Source organism: Euwallacea similis, chromosome 24, assembly GCF_039881205.1.
Source record: "Euwallacea similis isolate ESF13 chromosome 24, ESF131.1, whole genome shotgun sequence".
NCBI classification, from domain to species: Eukaryota; Metazoa; Arthropoda; class Insecta; order Coleoptera; family Curculionidae; genus Euwallacea; species Euwallacea similis.
Window position 1 is genome coordinate 3,044,048 of NC_089632.1, and position 12,370 is coordinate 3,056,417.

At 36.5% G+C, this 12,370-nt stretch overlaps 1 protein-coding gene across 1 annotated transcript in view; it reads left to right on the forward strand.

Annotated features, from left to right (window-relative positions):
- Window positions 1-12,370, forward strand: part of Ifrd1 (Interferon-related developmental regulator 1) — a 176,433-nt gene that overhangs the window by 96,853 nt on the left and 67,210 nt on the right. The gene's annotated exons all lie outside the window — the stretch shown is intronic.

Below are 12,370 nucleotides of genomic sequence, written 5' to 3' on the forward strand. Positions count from 1 at the left end.
CGGTTAATGGAAATAAAGTACTAACGTGAACTAATCTCATAATGGGTCACCTTGTATACCGATAACCACATGCCTATACTGCATACCCGTAGATATTACATTATAATCTAATATGCGACCTACAATAAGTGTTATACGCGAGTAGTTTTGACTTGACCTCAGTCTCCTCAAGTACAGGACAGCCAAATAAATACTCCTCGTAGGAGGTTTCATATGCGAAACGAATTATCTTTTTGTATGTATGTAAATCATTGGCCGTCTCTTAATTGCTTAATAGTTTAGTGCCTATTGAGGTCACAGAGCATAGGTTAGTCCGGCCTTTGCGGCGATTAGTGCGCTCGTTAAATAAAAAATTATACTTTTCAAATATTGTTTTGACCTTTAGGGATTTTGTTTTATAATCGTTAAATAGCAGCAGTTCCTTAGTGAGTAAGGGAACCTCGAAATAACCGGCCTCCAGTGAACCTTGGAAATGTAAAACTGCATGTTTTGACTCAGTTCAAGCACAGGTTCAAACATGTATTTGATGCCGTTTTGAGAAGTGATAAACACGGAAATGCGCCTATATGCTGTTCGAAGTTATTAAAAATCTCGGCTTGCCATGGAATGCAGATGTTTCTTCCCATCCTAAGGGCGGTGTTGGCGGCCATATTGTGCCTTTAGGAATGTGACGATTGAGCACGAGCTGCGAGCGGGTGCAGTAAGCGATATAAGCAGGAAATAACCATTTTGTGCACATTTTATATGATACTTTTTCGAACACTACAACAATTCGTGAAGAATAAAAGCGGTTTAGGGTTTTAATGACAAAAACGTCGCAACTTCTGAAATGATCCCAAGAAAGACTGTTCATTTCAATAAAGCTGGGATGTTCTTGCCCTTTACTCTGCGTAACTTTAATAATTGTCTAAATTGAAGTTTAAGCACCCTGAAACCATTTTTTAAGGAGCTCAAGAATTTGTCGCTCTCGTTGTTCTGACTTCGTCGGTGCTGAGTTGAGGTACAATTCAACAATCTATCTAGTTCCACGGTTTTGTATGTAGCAACTCCAGATTTTTCTGGTCACTTCTAAAAACTATCTACAGTGAATTCCGAAAGACTTTCCGTACTAAAAATTTGCAAAATTTGTGTTAATTTTCCTGAAAACGACATCAGTATTTCCTTGTGCATCGGTGCCGATTCAGTTATTCACGCACGAGAACACCCATAGTTTGTGAAAACAAACGCTGGATACAGAGTAAAGCTAAACTATGATTATCCGTTGTTGACATAAACTTATGTGTATTACTAATATTGCGCATGCGTGTCTTTTATGACATAAGTAAGTCGTAATCTCAGCAAGCGCATGTCCGTGGTAAATTAATGTTATCTAGTCCGTCTTTAACATAGTTAAAAGAAAAAACTCTAGCAAAACTTCAAATATACTAAGTGACATAGAAACCAGAACACTCAGTAAAAATGTTCTGATTTCGATAATATTTTAAATAAATATTTATGATGCCATAAAAAAGATGTGATCACATTTTTAGTCTTATCGATCTGCATGTTTTCGATTTTTTTTTATAGTGTTTCTATGAAGGATAGAAAAACTAACTTTTGATGCTACAGCACGTTTATTCTTCTAAGAGAGTATTCTCTATCAACTTTGGACAGTGTTTACAATGCCAAGAGTACGAAGATATGCAAATCATCAATATGTGAGTGAGTTTGATAAGTGAAAAATTGTTGACTTACTGGAGGTCGGACTTTCATTTTGGGATATCGCGGCTACAGTCAATAAGAGTGTAGATACTATAATCAGAAGTTGTCAGGCATGGATTGAGGAACGTTGGACACATAGAGCCAGGAATACGGGACAAGTTTGCAGGACATTACTTCAAGATCGTCGTCTGAGATTGTTGGCTATACGGGATCGATTCTCAACCACCAGGACAATTGCCAATCAATGGTTTGCAGAACATAGTACAATTATTGGAATACAAAGTGTATTCCAACGAATCAGAAGTTTTGGTCTATTTTTAAACCGAGCATAATTTGTCTTACTTTTAACTCTGGGGCACAAACGAAACCGACTTTGGTGAAGTAGAGAACAATTGGTCTGGAGTAAAGGGTGGAACACAATAGTCTTCAGCGACAAATCCAAGTTCTATTTGGACATGCATGATGGCCGGACAAACGTTAGAGGCTGGCGTGGGAAACGATGAGATCCACAATTTTTTGTCGAGAGGCATGTTCATCGTGTTGGCGTTGTGGAGTGCCATTGCCTATAATTTTAAGTCACCCTTAGTCTTCATTAAAGGCAATATGACCTCACAGCGGTACACCCAAGAAATAGTGGAACCTTGTTTGATTCCATACTTAAGAACCCTTCAAAATCCTACCTTTCACCAGGATAATGCCCGATTGCATATGGGAAGGGTAGCGTTGGAGCACTTTTAACAAACTCAAATTGAACTGTTGCTTTGGCCTTCAAGATCTCCAGATTTGTCTCCGATTGAACACGTGTGGAATATTATCGATAGGAGATTGCAAACTTTGTAGCCACCTCTTCAAACTCTCGCAGCGTTTCGACACGAGATAGAAGTTGCCTGGAATGAAATATTCCATGAGGATATTAACCACTTCCTCAGGAGTATGGCTGCACGCATTAAAACAAACACATTATTAATTATAAAAATTCCAGTAAACGGGTTAAAATTATCCAATTTATAATACGTGGTACTTTAATCTTACTTACTTTGACCTCTGATATTTGTATAAAATATTATTGAAATCGGAACATTTTTGCTGGGTGTTCGGGTTTCTATGTCACTTAGTATATATTGTAGTATATTGGAGAAGAATTTCATATTCTACATCTTGGGTGTTTATCCCAAATTATCGAATCCAATAGAATAAGTAAAATAGCAAAACGGCAGGCTTCTTTAATGTCAAGTGTTTCGGTATACAAACCGGCAGAATTACTTGGACAAACCAAAATATATGGAAAATTTAAAATGTTGTCTATGTAGTCTGTTCAAATTCCGGTATTTTTGGGTCGGATCTGTGGAGAAATTAAATAAATCAAAATTCGAAGTGTGCCATTTTTTTAAATGAAATAATTCAAAACATGTAATCCTGTGATATTCTAAAGTATATTTGAAGTCTTATAAAGAATGATTTTAACCAAAGGCAATGGTTTTTGGGGAGATAACATTAGTTTACCAAGGACAGGTGCTTGTTGGAGATACTGAGTTTGCCTCCTACTGATGTCATGAAGCGCAAGCATGCGCAATATTAAAAAAATACACCGTGCTGTTTATGTCAACAACGGATAATCGTAAATAGTTTTAGCTTCATTCTACAAGGAGTCTCTGGCTATAGCGCCATAAATTTAACCACTTACTCTAGATCTTAAAATATGACGAAAACTTTATATAAATATATGTATATCGAAAGAGATTTATTTTCGACATATAGGGTGTGAAAAGTTAGTTCTTGAAGATGATTTTTTATCAATACGTTCGAACTGTTTCGAGATAAATTAATGAAATTTTGTGCTCTATTATAACTTTTTGTGTTTTTTCTGAGTCTCTATAAAAATTGCCACGTTTTATCAAGGGCGGGTAATGCACAAAGGTGGCATTTAAAAAATACCTAAAATCTCGAAAAATCTGTATTACGTAGCAAGTGGAGATTTTTAATAGGTTGCAATAGCATATGAGCTTATACACATAGGTATAGGGTCTGGCAACGAAATTGAACTATTTTAAAAAGCTTTCTATGTGAAAATAAATATAGCCATTCAAACAAACGGTACTGAAACATGGACTTTATCGTTTGCGATTTCTTAATGTTGGTAAATTATGTCCTTAAGATGTCCGCCGTGCTCATTAACACACACTTTCAGGCTCTTTTTAAAATTTTTCCACACATTCTGCAGCAAATCTTGGTTCCGCTTACCGCTTCACTAATCTGATCTTTTAGGTCTTGTATTATCTGAAGACCAGTAGCGTACACTTTTGCCTTTAAAAAACCCCAAAGATAATAATCTGGAGCTGTCAAATCTGGAGATCTCGAGGGCCGTCGAATGTCATCAAAACCGGAAATGAGGTGACTTGGGAAAATTTGTCGTAAAACGGTTAAACTTCGCTTGTTGGCACGAGCAGTCTTTTGTTAAAAGTATACAATATTTTGCCCCTTCCTTTGAAGTTCTAAATTCGCATGTGCGTCGAACATCAGAATTGACGGTCACGGTGTGAATGTCTTCGTCAAAAAAGTATGATCCAATTATGCCAAAAGCGGATAGTCCACGCCATACTGTCACTTTCTGGTCGTGAAGAGGTCGTTCCTGCAACTCCTTTGACTTGTCATGTGCCCAATAACGAAATTTCTGTTTGTCAACGTATCCAGTTAGATGAAAATGAGCTCCGTTCGACATGATAAGCCCATTGAGAACATTTCGATCGTTATTTAAAAATTCTAACATTTGTCTGCTGAAACGTAAACGGGCTTCTTTATGAAGGTCATTCAACTTATGAACAACCTATGTTTTAAATGGGCGATAGTTTAAGTCTTTATGCAAATTGCGCCTTAAACTTTGATCCGAAATAGTCAACGCAATCGTGTGCTTGGCGGCAGAACGCGATGGACTTCGCTGAACTGATTTCCTGCCTCTTTAAAATATTTTCCGGGGTACGAATTGTACGAGTACCACCAAGAAACTTTGGTACCGCGTTGCTTATTTCTTAAAAACATCTCACCTATCTTAAAATCATCTTTCTTATTGGAATGCGTCTACGGCGTAGCACATGAAATTCACTGCGAGAGCGCCTCTGTGTCTGTACTACAGACCGCATAGTAATAAAACACTTTACGGAAAAACGCATTGGTTTATTTCCCAATTAGCCATAGCATGCTTAATTGTCAAACTGACAGAACGAAGAAATCGCAGTTTGTCAAAATGACTTCATTTGTTTTTCCATGGCAAGCTTTTCAAATCCGTTCAATTCTGTTGACGGACCCTGTAGAGTATACGAGGATAGTCCCAAAAGTACATGACCGGACATATAGTTGGCGTTTTTTCAATTAAAAATTTGCCTATATTACAAGAACCTAACCTTAAAAAAGCTTATATTTAGAGTTTGCGGGTGCTACGTTGATTTATATTTGTTTTGGAGCCGTTTTCAGTGAACACTTTTCAAGATTTTATGAACATGGAAAAAAATTGGTTGGTGTGTCATCAAGACAACGCACCAGCCCACACTGTCGTCATTGCAATGGCCAAAATCAATCAACTTAATTTCGAACTTTTTCCTCACCCGCCCTATTCGCCAGATTTAGCCCCCTCAGATAACTTTCTATTTCCAAACTTGAAAAAATGACTCGGTGGAAAGAGATTTGCCAATGATGAAGGGGCGGAGTCCGAGGTTGATGCCTATTTTGAAACATCCGAAGCTTCTTACTATAAGCAAGGCATAGAAACTATAGAACATTGCTGGGAAAAATGTGCCAATCTCAAAGGAGACTATGTTGAGAAATAATGTAATATTTTCCAAAATTATTTTTTCCTTATGTGTTAGATCGGGTATTCCTGGGGGGTAAGGGGGATATAGCCCCTTGTACACACAGAAGTGCGTTCGTTAGGGGGAACGAGCTGCGATAAAGAAAAGCGATGTACTGTTTAAAAGCTCAAAATTCAATACAGATGTCAGCGAAATGGTTGCCGAGCTGCCATGGGAGCAATGGGAGCCATGGGAAATCAGCTTATGGTTGCGTGCGCAACTCGTATGAAAATAAAGGTATACGGAAATCGAGGGCGTTTCGACATCACTTTCGCACCGACAACAACGCAATAGCCCGACTATTTTAGTTGCATGTACCCATTTGTTTTCGTAATGGGGCAAACTTTAAAAATTCCAGTTTAAGCATAATTTCTCCATAATCGATCGAGATGGATCGCAGCTCCCGGGGAAACACCCCGCTTATACCTATTATGCGGCTATTAGTCTTTAATGACATGTTTGTTGCTGTCCGGCACATTAAGAAGACATTTTTTGTATTTACAGGAAAATAATATGCAAAACAGTGACTGGGCAGATCAACTCTGAGCTTCAGACTCATAAATAATGTCGCGACCTTCAAACTGGGTATTCTTTATGAATTGAATAACCGCAAGGTCAAGTTATTGGTCCAAATGTATGTTGGCTTTTAAAATTGGTGCCATAATCTCACCAATGCAGCACCTTCTAACGCAAATATGAAATTCGTGCTAAATAAAGCAAGGAGGAATCGTTATTTTGCACCAAGTAATACATGAGCTTTGGGGACACTTTCCATATTCACAAACGAGACATTGGAATCTATTCTTCGTTTCGTCACTTCCCAGCAAAATATGTAAACATACAGCACTGCGAAGGCCTTTTACAGCGAACTACAGGCTAACTGCAGCGACAACTGCATTTACGTAGTCCGTTCAGTGATCAGTCGGTTGGAATAAGGCCAATTTATGCAGATCCGTTACAGGACGCGTGGCAGAAGATTTGCAGTCAAAAGAGATTTTAACTTTAGACATAAGCAATACTGCGGAGCATCGATTTATCTGAACGATTTTAGGCGAAATTGAGAAATTTATACAGGGTGATTTATTAAATATTGTCCACCCGAAAAATCTCAAAAATTATTGCAGGATAAAAAACTTTCAAAAACGTGTAAATTTTTATTTTTCGGGGGCCATCTTTTGATCCATAAAGATTATGGCACTACTCACTTTCTCACCCCCACGCACCCCGACTTGAAATGTTGAGAATTAAATTAATGAAAATTAATTGGAAACACCCCCCCCCCCCCATGACACATCAATTAATAGTTAAAATTTTCCTGAAAACTTTTCTATATGCTTTTCTGCTTTTTGAATATGTTTTTTTAATCACCCTTTAACGCTGCTACATCTTACTAAATTAGTAAATTTTATTTGAGTAAATGGAATTAAAAAACTTGAACGCACGGTTCGAGTAGTGAAGTTTTATGAATTATTCGTACAAATGTTCAAATTGAGTACCTTTCTACCCCATATAGTAGTAAATACTAAGACTGTGCTAAGACATAGCATCTTTAAAGGGCGATTTAAAAAAAAACATTAAAAAAGCAGAAATGTATGTAGATTCGTTTTCAGGAAGATTTTAGCTATCCATTGATGTGTCACAGGAGGGATGTTCCCATTTTTTAAAGTTTTTTAAATTTTAAATTTTTTTAAAAAGTAAAAACACATTCGTTTTTGAATCAAAAGGTAACCCCCAGAAAATAAAGCCTTATGTGTTTTTGGAAATTTTTTGTTTTGCCATGTTTTTGAAATTTTTTAGGTGGACAGTTTTTAAAAAAATCCCCCTGTACATGGTATCTCTTAATGTTGTGCTAATATTTTAAGGTGTGATTCCTCAGGTCATTTTATGGCGAAAAGTTCACATGAACATACATCCGCAACAGCCCAAATTTCTAGCTACAGGGCGTTGAAATTCTTCTTTTCAAATCATTATTTTTAAATTTCTCAGAAAATTCTTTAGACATTACTTTCAATTTTGGTGTGTATTAATAGAACATAAAACCCGTTATTTCAATAAGAGAAGTAATTCTATTGCTCAACCAGTGGCGTCCCCATATGTCGTTCAATATTATTTAAGAAAAAAGTGGTACGCTACTGACATTTTTCCGCGGGAGAGACATATCTCTGACTGTTTCTGAACTGTTCGGAAATAGACTTATTACTTGTGCACCTATCTGTAATGCCTTGAACTAGGTGTACTGTGATAATAAACGCACTGTTAACTGTTGTGGAGCAGAGTGGCAGCACAAAGGCGTCTGAAAGTTCCTTCGACATAATGATAAAGGTAATTACGTATGTTCTATAACGAAATAATGATAAAGGCTATTACAATGTTCACGAGTTAAGTTCATGAAGCCCAAGGTCAGGGTCGTGTGCTGATATGAAGCTACTAATCGTTTGGTATTATTTCGATTGGGGATTGTTGAATGATATACAGAAAGTTTGTTTCCATCCTGATTCGTTCTCCGTAACTCAATGCTTCTACCTACCTTCTACAGGGTAAATTGTTAAAAATCTTTCACAGCGACATCTCAAAAATGAGTAAGATATTTCTTTGGAAAATCCGAATCTAAAAATTGTCTAATTTGCTCTGCTGGGAACGAAATTATAGTTTATTATCATTTAGTTGCAACTAATTTATTGCCTCCAACTTCTGAAAACATTCTCAACATTTTCGTAAGTGAATTTCGCAAGGTCCATAGACTGGCCTGCACGATCTCCAGATTTAACCTCTGCTAAGTTCCCACTTTAGACCGTTGGAGACTCCGAGAAACTAGGGAAACTCCAATACAGGAACACCTAATTGTACTACTGTGTAAACGGGTATAAAAACCCCTGTGTCAATAAAGGATAGGATAATCAAATTAAAAAAAAAGCGGAAACCTACGCTTTTGCTATAGAACTTCATTGGAAGGTCATCGTGTGCGACAGCTCTCTTGTTTTTCAAGCTAAAATGGAAAATATATTAATAAATCAATAACATACCATCTTTAGTCCCAAGGTTACAGATGTGATCAGCAAATGTCAACGAACAAGGTCGTGGATTAACAATATCTAATTATATTGATGTGAAAATTCAGTTGTTTGTTCGTACGCAGTTACGTGCAAAATGTTCCTATATGAAACATGATTCAGGAGAGATGCCGATAACGTGACAACTAGAATTGTTATGAAGTATGAATACTTCATGAGCAACTCTAGGGATCGGCTTTGTACTGGGAAAAAATTCATTGTAAGTTCATAATTTTTTTTACCAGAAAAATCTATGAATTTTGTGATAGTCTCGGCAAAATTGATTTACTAAAGAATATAAATAAAAAAGAGATGAAGTAAATTACCGAATAAAAAAATAGAAACAAAGAAGAAAAGGAGAAAAGAAAAAAAATACAACAAAAATTTATCGAAAAAACATATAAATTGATATTATAAGATATTTGTAATTTTTTTTACTTTTACATATTTTATGGAAATTTACAAAAACCCTATTATACTATAACTATATTTCACCAAGAAGTGCATTAATCGTTCATTAATACGCGAGTTAGTTAATGTAGTTTTCTGGCGTGGTACTAATCATATAATTTTAGAAAAAGTCCTATTTAAAAAATAATAGTTCATAATTCAAATTTGAAAAGTGACATGACGCGACATTGACAATGACGTTTGAACGCATCCTGTCATACATGGGATTATTGCAAGAAATGTGTTGCCTATATCAGTCCCAGTAACAGTGACATGACAATTACACGAAGCCGCAGTGACAGAACCATGACATGACATAACGTGAAATTGAATGTTTCATATCCTGCCTCTCTTTTGAGTGAACTTTAAGTAGGACAATACTACGTTTGTTTATTTTGTATCAAAAAATGTTTAATTAGACAATTAATGACCGATTTTGCGATCATTAAACAAAAATGTTAATAATCGATGGTAAAGCATTTTGAGCTAACAACAAACCTTATCATTTCCTTACTAGAATATTTCATTCCTACATTTTTCACCTTTAAATTTTTAACTATCCGATCGCTTAATGAATCGTGAACCTACGAAAACAAGAGGAATTTTACGGTCTAGTTCGAGGTTGACGTTATCGGCACCAATTCGACTTTACTATGCTGATTGCTCGTCATTGGCATTTATCCTTGGTAAAGTCAAAGATAAGGGGCCGTTGTTTTTAATTTTGTCAGGTTAAATAGGTGTCGTCATTCGTCGTTCCATAGGCATAAGTACCATAAAGATAATTTCGAATTAACTGATTCAGCGGCAGCGCCTCGAGACATCCACTTGACCGTCAATTGACTCGAGTGATTCACAGAATGATTCCATTTCCTCATTGGTACGTACGGCGTTATGCAACAATCCGCGATAAATTAAAGTACAAGCTGACGAACACCTCATTCGGAGCGTGCTTTAAAAGTAGTTTTTATGCTAAAATTAGGGCCAAATTTCGGGTACATGGCTCCTAGTTTGAGGGGAAAAATAGCTGCACGTTTGCGCAACATCAGTCAGGAAATGCATTGTCTTGTGTAACGAGTCATAAAATTTTGAGCGACGAGCGAAGCGATTTCTCCCATTGTGGTACTAGTTACAGAAAGTGGCATTTCCTAACACATACATGATTTCTTGACGAATAAGTCAGACTTTTTATAATGGAACAAAGCTAGGGATATGACGAGAGCAGCTATCTTCATTTCATAACTTGGTTAACAAATTGGGCCAGCAACAACAACGATACACAGTTCTTGCGATTTCTTCCTCCTGGGTAACCCTACCCTCCCAAACCTCCCTTCTTTGCCGTGCTTTCTTGGAACTGCTGTTTAGACTTCATCTGGTAGCGGTTGTTCCTGTTGGTTTTAATTTTCGCTTTTTTGATTGTTTTGTCTTTTTTATCTCTTTATTTCCTCCTCCAGTTTGTTCCAGCGTGCTTGCTATTTTGGACATTGGAACACAGTATTGGACTGTTTTTTTCCTATTTTCACACAAATTCGAGTCTACGTATGGGGACCTCGGAAACGATAAAAGATACAAAGTCGGTGAAACGCAGGCAAAGTTGCGTAGTTTGGCGCTCAACAAAAATCCATTTGCGTATTTTAAAAGGTCCGAATACTTTTGGAAATATCCGATAAAAACCGAAAATTTGAATTTTTGTTTTTCTCAAAAAACCCTAAAACCATTATTCAAAGAAGTCTGACAATAAAACATTATTAGAGCACTTCATTTAAGGAACCGTGAATTGCTTTATCCTGTTAAGTCAATAAACGTCAGATTGTATTTTGTTAACTTCATTGTTTAATAAAATTAGTGGGCTGAGTAACAAATGAATTAACAAAGTACGATCTGACGTTTGTTGACTTGACATGACGACGTAATCCGAGGCTCCTTGGATGGAAAATAATTTTTTAAATTCTATTCTTATAAAATCCACTAAAATACTGGAACATAATGCATCACTGGAAAAGAAACTTAGATGAAGAAAAAGTGCTCTAATAATGGTTCATTATCAGCTTTCTTTGAATAATGTTTTTTAAGTTTTTTGAGAAAAATCAAAATCCAAATTTTCGGTTTTATCGAATATTTCCAAAATTGTTCGGATTTTAAAAAATACGCAAATGGATTATTTTGTTGAGCGCCAAAATACCCAATTACTTGACTTTGCATCTCTTACCGTTTCCGAGATCCCCATGCATGGACTCGAATTTGCTACACCCTGTAAATAGTGCAGTTTTGATCGTGAAAAGTACAGTGACTCGATTCCCGGTCAGTGGCGCAGACTGAGAGAGATTAAGTTTTATGTCGATGTTGCATCTACTGTTCTTCTTTGTTCCAGTTGGGAATAAGGCCTCACACATAAGTCTGGGGGAGGAATTGCACTTGAATCTCAATTAACACTAACCGAGAATAAATATTTACCTTTTGAAAGTTATGTAAATGTTATTCCCAGTTCCTTTTAACTGAGAAGAATGTGCAATTTCATCTCTAGAGTGGTATGTGAGGACTTATTCCCAAATAGATAAAAGAGATAATACGCAATCTGCCTCAAAAGCATAAATGGTACGAGCGCAATATAAACTGTTTTTGTCTCGCGACGAGCTTTTAGCCAGGTGACATTAGCAAAACTAGCTGGAAGTTGGATAAAGTAGCACTTTACCGCACTCGTGTGAAATTTTTCCTTACCCGCAAAACGAACATATTCGTTAAAAAAACTCATCCACTAGAGGGGTAAGTGGCTCACGAGTTAGATAATATAAATGACTGTGCCTTTGACACATCCAACTACGAATTTGCATCATACAAACCCCCAAATTATGTAGTATTTAGAGCTTCACGTCGAGCGCAAGGCTTATGGTAGTGATTAAAATTTCACCAATCTACGTTTCGGAAATATTCATTGGAAACCATCTTCAGGAATTAATCTTCTACATCGGGTATAGTCGAATCAATGAATCTTTGCATTTGGTCACACAATGCCCGATCTTAGTAAGCACGTATTTTTAATATTACTTTTCCACTCTGCAGTGGTATTGAATATACGTACGAAATTGAAACGTATTTCTTACTGAATTAAGACATATGTCTCAGATATATGTTCGTAACGAATACACATGACAACAAGAACAGCATGTATTGAGCTATCTATATCCACTGTCACTTTTTAAGCCCATTAGCGTCGAAGGGCCAATATTGTAGACCGTACGATATTTATTGTTTTTCTACGATTTTTCATGGGAATCCTCTAGGAGCCTTGGATACATATGTGTCAAAGTCCTTAAATTGATTTCAGTCATA